Genomic DNA, 12,742 nt, shown 5'->3' with positions numbered 1-12,742 from the left:
AGTCCTGCAGGCAAGCCATGATGACCCATCTTCTGGTCACCTGGGTTTTTGTCGAACTTTGGCACGAATACGGCAAAAATACTACTGGCCAAGGGTTGCTGCAGTTGTGAAACGTTACGTAAGAACTTGCCGCGAGTGCCAGCTTCGCAAGACGCCGCCGACTAAGCCAGCCGGACTACTCCAGCTTATTGATCCGCCTCAGGTTCCCTTCCACCAAGTTGGCATGGACATACTCGGCCATTTCGAGAGTCCTCTCTGGGTAACCGCAACATTGCGGTCGCCACCGACTACCTCAGCCGATACTGTGAGACTAAAGCTCTTCCTCGTGGTACTGCTGACGAAATTGCGAACTTTTTCATTGAAAACATTGTGCTTCGTCACGGTGCACCCACCATCGTTTTACCTGACAGGGGAACAGCGTTCACCTCGGCCCTTACGCAGGAGGTTATGCGCCTAAGCGGCACCAGTCACCGCAAAACAACCGCTTACCACCCTCAAACGAACGGCCTCACCGAACGGCTCAACAAGACGATCACCGACATGATTTCTATGTATGTCGACGCGGACCATCGGAACTGGGACGCCATTCTGCCTTACGTCACCTTTGCTTATAATACTGCGGTCCAGGAAACGACACGCTTCACTCCATTTCGTTTAGTACATGGTCGCGAAGCCACAACCATGCTGGATGGAGTGCTGCTTCCAGCTAGCGCTACCCCCTCTGTTATGGGTGCTGCCCAATTTGTTCGTTACGCTGAGGCCGCCCGCGAACTCGCTCGACAGCGCATCCGGCACCAGCAATTTCACGACGCTCAGCGATACAACCTCCGCCACCGAAATGTGCGTTACCTTCCCGGCGAACAAGTCTGGGTGTGGAGTCCAATCCGCATGAGGGGGCGCTCTGAGAAGCTTCTACGCAGATACTTTGGCCCCTACGAGGTGCTCCTCCAGCTCAGTCAAGTTACCTACGAAGTTCTCCCCAAGGAACAGTTCGCTCTTCTAGACGGCCGACCTCCGAAGTTGTCCACGTCGCTCGGATGAAGCCGTACCACGCCCGCTAGCCCCTCGCGTGTGTCTACACCACACGCCAGACACGTGCGGCTACCTTTGTGGTCCTGCCTGCAATTGCTACCACACCGAGTCGGGGTCTTCAAGAGAGGGGGAGCAATGCTACGCTACTGCTACTCTAGTGGCGCCATACAGCGGCTAAACTGCATTTCCTGGCAGTTGGCTAGCCTTGAGCCATCTAGGGGTTTAGATGCTTCGTCTTCTTCATCTCTCGTGCTGCCTGCTGCCTTGCGCATTCCAACGTCTTGCGCGTCTAATTAAAGCAAGTAAACCAGCCCTGCTTACGTCAGCCGTTTCTCAGTGACAGTATCAAGAAGTGACGTCGTTACCGATACCGCTTGAATGCTGATGGCATTAAAGCTTTCGTTCTCAAGAAAAACCGTCCGCGTCAGGCCTTGTAAAGAAATTTCTATAGGTCAAGAAGGCCATTGTGCTGTTGCGTGTCCAGTTCATATTTCCCGCCCAGGCGATGGCTTCATCTGCAAGCGCTTAACTCCTCTCCGCTTTTTTTCTTCCTTCTCCTTGCAGTTTCATTATCGCTGGAACCAAAAATTGCGCTTTCAGCTGCCTCATCTCGCGCGCCTTACGAGTTTTGTACGAAGGCTGCTGATCTAAGAAAATAATTAATGGGCAGTCTAGTGCGCTGCCCAACGTACAGTCCTGTATGAGTAAACTTTGAAGCTCACTGCACTGCTCATAACATTGTTTTGTTAGATCTGAAGCATTTGGAATAAACTCGCAGGGCGCGCGAGCTGAGGCAGCTTAGTGCGCCTACATTATCTCTCCCCCGACGACTATCTCTTCGATGCTTTGGCGCCAGTCCAAGTCACATTCTCCATCATTCGTGCTAAGCCTGTGCCACTATCATTCATGAAGAATGCAGCTCATATTGTTGACAGCAACAACGCGTGCAGGGTAGCAGAATTGTGCATGCGCAGAATCTAAATACGGTTCATAGCGTCGTGCTCGATCTCCCTGTTAGGTCTCCTTTCGTTAGATTCCCCTTCGAATAGGGTATGTCGATAAACATGTATGAATCGAACGATCAGGCGAAGGGAAGCAGCTTTTTTTGGTAATATTGCCTCTCTTCTCGATCCTCTCACATCCAGCTGGTATAGCACGGAACACTGACCAAACAGTGCGTGCAGAAATCAGTTTTAAGTACTCCTCATTGTTGCATTTAAGGAGGTATTGAAAGCCTAATTTTAAGGCGAAATCTTTTAATGGCTCATGCTCGGGTCCGTCCGTCCGTCCGCTCGTTACGCTCTTAAACTCGATGAGAAAAAAATCTGTGCACGATTGGATTCTAACCACCATCCTTCTGTTCCGCAGGAAAGCGTGCTATCGACAACGCTACTTCCTTTTTCTTTATTGCATAGAAATAGTGCCAAAAAGATAAATCTAAGCATGCTTACGCCACAAAACATCAGGCCACCATACCCCTGTATGACCCGTCGTTTTAAAACACCAAAATTCTGGGAGGTACACACATGCATCCTGATAGGGGAGCCAGCTAGGCGGCTTCTCAGGGCAGCATGTACTCCCCGCACCAAAGCGCATTGTTCACGAAACAAAGATTGAGACGACCGTGGTTATTCTTCGTCGCGATGTATCATGCGGGCCATCCACAGACTAAATAGTCCAGCAACATAAATTGATCATATGGCACAACACAGTTTTTCTCCGCAGGCAAAAAACTTATACTGTTGGGTGCAATGTCTATGTCCTTCTTAATTGTACATCGAAAAATTTCCCAGAAGAACACAGCATCAACTCACAGAATAAAACAATGGTCAATTGTCTCCGGTGTACTGCTAAGGCGGCAGTTCACCGACCATGGCGCAAGCATCTCCTTAACATGAAGTCACGCCTTCACAGGCAGCGTAGACGTATTCAGTTTAAAGAAGAATGTTTTTGCTGCAGAAGAAATGCCCATTCGCAGAAATGTACTACGCTAAATCCTGCCAACGCATATGTAGTTCTCCATGCCTAGGACGCTAGAGAGTGTTTGCGAAAAGACGTCGAACCAGACGGATGCTTCCAAATGCCCTCCAGTGTCTCAAGCATTTAAGAATCACCAACAATTGTGCTTAACATCTTAAGCACAGATCAGTGACACAGTGAGCAATACTGCGCTAAAGGGTTTCGCCTTTCCGCACTTTTGGTCAAGAAAATGTCCCCCTGATTTTTTTTAACGCGTTGTATGAAACACCCTATACATGCGGATTTTATTGGAGAAATGGGTTGTTTTTATTAAAAGCCATAAAACACAACTCATTAGGGTCTTTTCTTAGCGCACCACACTAAAAATCGTGTGCGCCGTCAAGAAGTCTAAAACTGGGAAGGTTTATCCACAGCTGTAATGAGACAACTGATTGGGAGGTAGTAGAAGCTTTTAACATTGCCAAAGCAATGCTAAATTTGAGTCCACGTTCTATTTTTCTGTAATTTGTAGAGACATTTGAAAGCTCTGATCATGATCGCCTGTAACTGATTCCATTGTGTCATGCCTGTAGTATGCTTCATCTTGTAACTGCCACTTGAGTGAGGTTGAACTAGATTCACACATTCTTCAATTTGCGAAACTTACCGTCAGTTTTTATCCTACTGTTTCCTCGCTTATCCAAAAGATGTATGATCAACTCTTCTTTGCTAATTTGTGATTCTACAGTATACTTGCTCCATACATCGAGGCGACAAAGATGAAATTTCTACTCATTATACGCCTTGTGATTTTTAATTTTTGCCTTTGGTCTTCATTTTCCCAACCAATTTTTAAGGTAAGGAAGAGGTCGCACTTCATTTCGATTCTAGCGAAAAATTACGGTGAGTTGAAGAATGAGTACGAACCTCATTATTTTTTTGCGGCTGAGCATTTCAATTTTGTTGCTGCAACTTGACACCTTAGGCCCCCTCAGCCGTGTCGCCTTCATCTTTTGTTGTTTTTAGTCCTGTGTTGCCGTCATTTCGCTCAGTTATAAATAATTGTCATGGAGGACCTTGTCCAGCGTAGACATCGCCAGTGTCAGGGCTGTATAGGATGCCATAAAATAAAACTCCAACTTTAAGGGTTTGTTAACATGACTCCTCCCAAGGCATGCTGGCCACAGTGTGTGCCGGAAGCGGCTTTTTGGGAAGGCGCTGCCAGTGGTCTTTTCATCTACATGGACCTGGAGGCCGCAGCACTTTTCAGGAGCGAGGAATAAAAATCGTGAAATTCTGCTAATCACCCTTCTTTGCAGAGTGTGAGTTCAAATCTGTTTTTTATATTTTTCGCACTTTTTCATCACACACTTCTCAGTGCGCTTATATGAGCATCTTGGTTCGTCGGCCACCTTGCGTTGATATAATGGCGCATGAACACGGGCGACGAAAACGAAGAGGGCGCCAGTGCTCACGGCCATCGCGGCTCCACCACCGCGAGCTCTCGCTTCTGCGTGCCCCCGAGGACCTTTTGTTGCGTCAGCCGCCGGCAGCCAGGTGTTCTCGCCGCCCAACAGCCAAACTACCGCTTGCGAGCAGTAGAGTTTAGCTCGCCCTGCGGGGTATGACCCACGCGGGTGGCTCTTCATATGCGCAGCGAAGTGCAGCTCTGTCTTCCGCGGCCACCAGCACGCAGCATCAATCGAACCACCAAAAACGCTGTTGCAACTTCGGGAAGCGGCAGGGACCGACCTACGATTCGCAGCTTTTCCTGATGCCCTGCAGGGTGTTCGAGGAGACCTCCTCCCGCCGAGCCCTGTTCATCCAACGCCTTTCCAGGTAGGGGTCCACGCTCTGCCTTGTCTGTGTGCACTGCTCTAAGGCCATCTTTCCCCTGTGCTTTCTCACGGCGCCTACATGCCCCCCCCCCCCCCCTACTCCGCTCTTTTTTTTTCAGGAATGTAGGTAGGAACCGCTCCAAGAATGTCCAAGGCGTTCGGCGCACGCTGCTTCCCCCAGAAGACGGGGCCTGGTTGGAGCGCATTCCTGCACTGAATACACAGCCATGCATTGTGCCACGCTACCACAGAGGCAGCGCCAAGGCTGTGGTCTGGCCGTTCGTCGCCGAGCAACACCAGGCTGTCATCGTCGCCGCAACGGAGCGGAAAATCCGGGACAGCCCTCACTATGCGGCCGCCCCAGGTTCGTCCAAAATGGAAGGCCATAGAGTGCACGGGCGCCGACGATCCAGCTACCCCCAGGGTAAGTATGGGCCCCCACCCACATACAGAATAGCGTCGTAAAGAGCACTCTAACATGCACTCTCGTAGCTTTAATAATGAGAAACCTGATGAGAACTTTGTGTTTCATGTGCTGTCACGATAAGATCCGCCTGATCGAAACCCTTGACGAAATCCTTGATAGAGCCTGAATGGCCTAAGTTTATTCTTTTTTATGGTAATCCAGTGTTCTTAATTTGTTTGATTTCGCTGGACAAAATGCATGAAATTATTGATATTCTGGGCGCGCATCCTACAGTGTGGGCGGCTAAGAGCCGCTATTTCGAAACAAGCTATATAAAACCTCGTCATATTTACCTTTTTCATTTCGAGGTTCATGATTTAAAACTTAAATAACTGTTAGTGCACAAACTGCAATCGATTACAATGTTTCCTCTCACTAACTTCAGAATAGTTTTTAGAGAGTGCAGAAAGATCTCCTTCATAAACTCAAACCATGTTCGCGAAAGCTCAACTTCTTTTCAACGTAGAATTCCTTCCACGTTCAGTTATAATTATTGTGGCGTGAACTGTCTGGTGGATGGCAATGACCTCGGAGCCAACCACAACTCTCCGGAGTACCACGCGTATGGATATCTGTACTTAGATTCTGAAAATTTGCTGCAATGGATAACACAGGTCTCGTGGAGGAATGCAGCGTTTTTGGTAGATATAAGAGCAACCTCGTGAAGAAAAGCAAGCTTCCTGCCATCTATCTTTCCAGTTGAGAAAGTACAGTCGAGAAGACTTCCGCACACAATTCCCTCGACTGTTGACCCATCCACACGTCGACCTGGAGGAAAGAACTTGCTTTCGCACCGCAACTTGTGGCCACCACCGGAACAACCAGGGTGCAGACCAGTCCTCCATTTGGAATCTCAGGCGCGAAACCTGCCTCCCGTAAGGCCCCATCTTGGAGAGGTGCATGCAGATCTCGCTGCTGCTGCCGCCCTGCGTGTGAGTTGGAAATGTGAAAAAGCCGGCCGCCTTTAGATTATTTCGTGTACCATGCTACGTTCTAGAGTACGCGCCGCTCTTAATCGCGGTTGTGTTTGACGTAGGTCATGCTGCGCTGTTTAGAGCGTCTATTGCACGCAGGAGGTGCCGTTGGCGCAAATGCGCTTTTATTTTTACACCACTCACATACTGCGCGGGAGGCAGCAATCAATACTTAAATTTGGTGCAAAAGTAGCACCTGTTAGCCTGAATCAAAATATCAAGCGCACGGAAGCTATTGAGAAGAAAACGCTATCGATTACTCCGTGGGCATTACTTTCGTATTTACGATTGCTCAGTGCTGTAACCATGGCCGTGTGCCGTTTCGTGCAGAACTATTCTGGGGCAGTCTAGGGTGCAGAATGCTTTTAAGTTCTATTTTATTGAGTTGGCAAACATTCCCACTCCTGAAAAGACGCTTCAAGCGAAGTTTAAGAAATTATTTTAAAATTGCCGGGAAAAAAATGTACATAGAGTTTATCCTGAGGGCCGAAAGCACTCTAGGATTACTATTCGTTTTTTTTCTTATTTGTGGAGGAAACATGTTTTCTGCTACATTGAATGCAGGTATATGAGCTGCGGAAATCGCAGTCACAAAACGCAACGGGCGAAATTTCTCTTATTGTCTCATTTGCGGAATACATCTACCTGTGATCAATATGGACCAACTTCTCCAGAAAGTTTTAGCTAGACCGTACAGCAATGAAACAGCGCAAAATAACGGGCAAGAGTTCAAAGAGCGACAGGCACAGCAACGAACATAAAACTGTGTGTATTTTATGCGATATCGCAATTAATACAGAAGGCATACAAGACAAGCAGGACGACATCAATCTAATATCGTCATACTTACTGGCACATATCTAAGAAGCCTTTCTCTTTCTTAGAGAGGCGGAGCGAAGCCACACTCAAGCACTTGTCTCCTCTTCTATGGTTAACAAAAGCTTCGTACAGTTCTCGTTTTCTTTGGACCTGCGCATGTGCGGAGATCTTTGCATTTTTGAAAAAGAGGAACGGATTTTCACACTGTGTCTCCACTTTTGTGTCACTACGTATACCTTTTCACATTTGCCTTTTTGAGCGCAGCAATATGGACACTGGGCTGTGAAAGCAGTCCACTGATTGGCGGATTTTATACAGCCACCTAATGCGCGTGCGCAGCACAGTCTAGCACGCACGCGCGCTCACATACTTAGCAATTATACACAAAGGTATTCATGAAAAGAAAAGTTTTTATAAAATCAATTTATTCATATATTCAATATTTCACTCGCAATAAATATATCCGCAGATCTCCCGTCGGCAGGCATGCATATTTTTGCTTTAAAGTTTTTTGCGATCGTGAAAAACTTTCCCTCATTGGTTTTATATGGCGGTCTTAATTCCTCGATGTTAGCGATGGAAACACTTTAAAAGAAAACTTCTGGTACTGTTTTGAAGAACAAACCATAACCTTAAATATTTACATAACAGTACCTTATAATTTTTCAGTATTCAAAATATTTATGATAAATGTTGTAAATGGAAGCTGTGAGCAGTGAAAAGGTGTATAGAATGCCTGTGTAAGAATACAGGGTGACTTCTTTAAGGTTTTACAGATTTTAATTTTTAAAGCTATTAGAGATACACTAGCGCGGTCTCTTAAGCTGGATTGTACAGCTAGGCTGAAACTATGTACCTTATATGGAACAACATTTAGATGACTAATTCACATTATTGACTGATGCATTATATATTTTGATTTCAGGAGGCAATGTATTATTGCAAGATTGGTGGCCGTCAACAACGAAGGTGTGCCTCTTTTTTTAAATTTTGTTAACTGGCAACGTGGTTGGAAATATCGAACGTTAAAATATGCATTTGAAAACTTCTTGAGCCAACGTTCTCGTATTTACCCCAATATAGTGTCGCTGCGCGTGGTACTGTCTCCGAAATCAATTGAACTTCATCTTCATCGTTGAATACCCCAACTGCGCCTGTATGCGACACGTAAGAAGTGTGAGAGACGCAATATTGTAAAAAATGTATGCAGAAAGAAAAGTAAACGAGAATTCAATTGAGCAGTATTTACGTTCAAGATTTCCAATTGCAATGCCGGTTAAGAAAATTTAAGACCCATCTTGTCACCTTTTCAGGGCTCACCTGCAATGTTGACAGCTATCAATTTCTCTCTATAACCCTGACTCATTATGCAGGGTTTGTCCGAAAAGTAATGTCACTGATTGTACTGTGAAGCGGCTACGCGTCGCGGCGGATTGCTGGAGGGGAAGTTAGCTACGCACGCGCGGTCGGACAGTCGTCCGCCACCATCTGCAGACTAAGGCAAGGCTTTTCCGTAAAAGTCGTTTTCATCTCCCGTGCAAGGCGTAATGAAGCGATCATTACTACAAAGGATTGCCGTAAATTTTGTGTTATACTCTGCATGTTTGCAGTGGAAAATTTTCATCAATAAAGACGGCCTTTGGTGATAATTGTTTGTCGGGACATCGAGTCTACCGGTGGCACAATGCTTTTTTAGAGTCTTCAACACGCCAGGCATGATGCCCGCTCTAGAGGGCCATTAACAACCATCACCGAAGGAAATGTGATGCTTGTGAGAGATCTTTTGACCTCAGACCCTCGTTTGAGTATCCGTTTAGTGGCTTGGAGAATAAACAATCAAAAAAGTACCACCCATAAGATTTTGACGAACAATTTGCAGATGAGAAAAGTTTGCACGACGACTGTGCCCAAAGTTTTATCGGATCGACGACCAAAAGTCTCACCGTGTTCAAACGCGCGGGCACCTTTGAAGCTTTTGTGAAGGTGACCGTCAGTTTTTTGAAAAAGTGGTCACAGGTGACGAGGCTTGGGTGTTTGAATACCAGTATGACCCCCAGAAACATGCAGCAGCGAAATATGCTGCATGCGAAACAGCAAAGTGAGTGACCAGGGGCACACCTTGGCGTCCCCTCGCCCCAAGAAAGCCACGTTGAGCTAGTCAAAGGTCAAGACCAGCATTGTGCACTTTAGGGCTTCTCCACCATGAGTTTGTAGCCAATCCACATGGTACACCCGTCAACACCATATTCTACGTGGACGTGCTCAAGAGACTCAAAGGATTCATAGTGTCCTGCCAGACATCGTGTGAGATTGAAAACCTTGTCATGACAACGCGCGAGCCCACACCGCCTTCCTCGTGACCCGCTTCCTGGCCGAGTCAAAGGTGACAACAGTTCCCCAGCCGCAATGGAATCCTGACGTGGCTCCCCCAGACCTATTTATCTTTGCGTGATTGAGAACTCCCATGAAAGGATATCATATGCGGACAGTTGACAAAGTTGCGACAGAGTTTCACACAAAACTTGAAGGCAATCCTTTGTTCCAAGGGAACTGCTTAGGAGGCCTACCGTGCCTTCAATGTCTGAAAATCTTGCTGGAAGCGATATATCGACGCAGGAGGAGCCTATTTTGAAACCTATTATGTGTTGTACCGATTTTATCAAAATTTTCTTTAATCGTCTCACTGACATTAGTTTTCCGACATATCTTGTATAAAAACTAAAAAGTTTCCCAGTAATAAAGTTAGTCAAATAAGTATTGATGAACATAAGGTCCGCCTGGTTGTACTAAGCTCAAGAGACCTCACTGACGTATCTCACTGTTTTTGAAATTAAAAATCTGTAAAGAATAAAACAAAAATCATCATGTCTATTTAGGTGTGGCAATCGGCCCACGGCTCGTCCGGATCTTGTTCGTCGCTCTTCGTACTTCTTTTGAATGCAGGCAGATGGATCCGCTCGATGTAGGCTTGTCAAGTCGCCGAGCTGCGGTGGCCATACTGCTTTTGTTGCGGGATCGTTCAGTGCCGCGGAAAGTTCTATGTGTGCTTGTTTAAGTGCCGCCAGGCAGAGAGATTGAAACTGCTATCGACACGGTGATAATTTGTTACTTCATGTTCTGCTTGTTAGGGCTGCATGAATGGACAGAACAGCAGAGAGGACGCGGTCCGTCGGTTCTTTGGATCTCGTTAGGAAAATACGTTCACTGCAGGGTTTTTCGTTCATCCTGAGGCACGAATACCGAGAACTCGGAAAATTATACCGCAACTTAATGATAAATGGTCGGCCTCAATGGTAACGTTCGAATGTTTGGGCAAAACACTTGCGCCTACATTTAAACATTGCTTTATCAGTATAATGAGCCGAAACTGTGACGCGATTAGGTTCACTGTGCAGAGAATGTGGCTAACTTTGCTGACCTAGGTTGTTTGATAGGGACAGAAATCTCAAGGGCATTTCCGCACTCCGCCTGCTTCACAAATACTGCCTGCGAAGCCGGTAATGGGACACGCACTGTCATGCCCGGCAGCAGAACGCCTCCGCCGCTATACGCACGAGCGCCGGAATCGAAAGGCAACCAAGAGTACGGCATTTTAGTAACTAGTGCAGTGCACTTTTCAGCGCTGTGCAGCGAAGTCAAGATGATTTGAGAAAAGGGTAGTGACATTCCTTGCGCAGAGCTCATCTTTTACTCCGACAACGATGATGCTAAAAGACTGGCGTGCATGGAGATATAATACTGGAGTCTGTAAAGTGGACTTGGGGGACTTTGAGTTGAAGAACTGCAGTAGGCCTGATAAGGTAATGTGTTGCCCTTAATAATGTTTTGCCATAAAATTCTCCTACGATCATTCGAATATCGTGAATACTATACAGCTATTCGAATACTTTACAGCTGTATAGTATAAACTTTCTGGCTTATTTTCTTTCTTTCATACCACCGAGTTTTGTGGCACCAAAATGAATAGTGGGCTCGAACTGCTGGAGGCCGTGAGATCGCCAACCAAAACTAACTGGAGCTCTACCATGCCACCTCGCATCTAGTGTGCCTACGTTAAAGGGTCTTCGGAAGGTGAGGAGTGATAGTTAAATACTAGGGAGGGTCCATGCCGCTGTTAGTAGCGCAAATTATTTTGTTTGCTGACATCGGGACCTCCAGAGTTTTGAGCAAGGGGATACCTTCGTGGTAACGGCGCTCGGCCACTGTGCCGGAGAACATGGGTTAAGTCCCGGCTGCAGCGACCGCGTTTCGAGCAAAAGGCGCCCATGTGCTTTGCGATGCCAGCGCACATTAAAGCGTTTCAGGTGGCATGAATTATTGCGGAGCCCTCCAGCCCGACTTCCCTTATATAGACGATATGTCGCTCCGGGGAGTTACACTGCACAATTCACTATAATATTTAATCCACAGCGGCCGTAATGGCCATTCTGTGTCACAAAAAATTTATTTCAACAAGTGGTCTTACTGAGAGATGTAATTTCTTTTATTCATCAGATTAGGCACGGAACAGTTAGTCGCAGCTTGATGGTCAATTTTGTGGCAGCCAGACTGTGGCAGCAGTTTTGTCAATCACTGCATCACTATATTTGCACCATAAATACGTAACTTTTCAGGAACATACCTCCATGAAAATGCCGGACTGATAACTACATAATACATGGCCGCTCGGTTGCAGTACCCTATCTAATCTGGTGAATGCTATGCGCTGCAGTTCGAGGAGAGCATGAACCGCAGGAGCTTTAAAACGCGGCACTCGATTCACGGAAGTCTGCTAGTCCGAACTGCAGCTGGGTACTAAGCACGCATTACCCATGATCGTGTCGAGTGCCTTCGAGCCCGGTTCGACTGCGTAGCTTTACAGCGCAAAGCAAGACATAACCGCTATAAGGCGGCGGCAACCTCCCACGGGCCCCGAACGTGCCCTCACGGGAGCTTGAGCAACGATCACCGAGGGTGGTGCCAAAGCGCGACACAAAACACCAGGTTTAGCAGAAGTTGTTCGTGCAGGGTTCCCACTGCGCCATACAAGCAGAGAAGCTAACGCTCATGCATTGAGGTGCATTGCGGCAGCACAAAACGTCCAAAAACACAGCTTGACACGCCACCGAAAGCCGGGTATGCCGATTAGGTACACGCACGCCACTCAGCATTCGGTTGGCCCACGCCCCGCAGCAGTTCCTGTTGTAGTGAGGTGAATATTTCATTACGGATATGAACCTTAAAATTAAAAGTAGCATTGCGCTTTTACATACCTACGAGAAATTCTCAGATTAATCCCTATGGTGCCGGCCGTTACGGCCAGTTCCTTGCAGAAGTCATTGCGGTGCGCCTTCTGTGCACGGTTTGGACAGCGGAATTTTGGGCCCACACCGTGTGCTGCCTCCTGGCTTGGGTCAGCGCACACAGCCAGGCTGCACTTCTTGTTCTGCTCCGGCCGGCAGGAGCCTCTGCTGGTACCACCCTGCGTGGAACTGGTTCGAAACGGGAGACTCCGCCTTCTGGGAGGACGTGCAGCGGAGACAAGGAGGCGGCCTCGACAATCTTGGTGCCCCGCTCCTCTGTCGTCCCGCCCGCACTGGTTATCCACAGGAGCAGAGACGAGGAGCTGACCTCGAAAAGCTGGGTGCCCCTCTCCTTTGTTGTTCCGTGTCTAC

The 12,742-nt window shown here is 47.3% G+C and overlaps 1 long non-coding RNA gene across 1 annotated transcript; it reads left to right on the top strand.

Annotated features, from left to right (window-relative positions):
• Positions 1-4,958: 4,958 nt before the first annotated feature.
• On the top strand, positions 4,959-12,514 carry LOC144101634 (uncharacterized). The gene is made up of 3 exons (XR_013308022.1): positions 4,959-5,253; positions 5,995-6,227; positions 12,391-12,514. It is a non-coding gene; the product is annotated as an uncharacterized LOC144101634 (long non-coding RNA).
• The last annotated feature ends 228 nt before the right edge of the window (positions 12,515-12,742 follow it).

The sequence above is a fragment of the Amblyomma americanum genome, chromosome 1 (assembly GCF_052857255.1).
Source record: "Amblyomma americanum isolate KBUSLIRL-KWMA chromosome 1, ASM5285725v1, whole genome shotgun sequence".
Classification (NCBI taxonomy): Eukaryota; Metazoa; Arthropoda; class Arachnida; order Ixodida; family Ixodidae; genus Amblyomma; species Amblyomma americanum.
The sequence above is the reverse complement of the archived record's forward strand: the minus strand, read 5'-3'. Positions and strand labels throughout refer to the sequence as shown.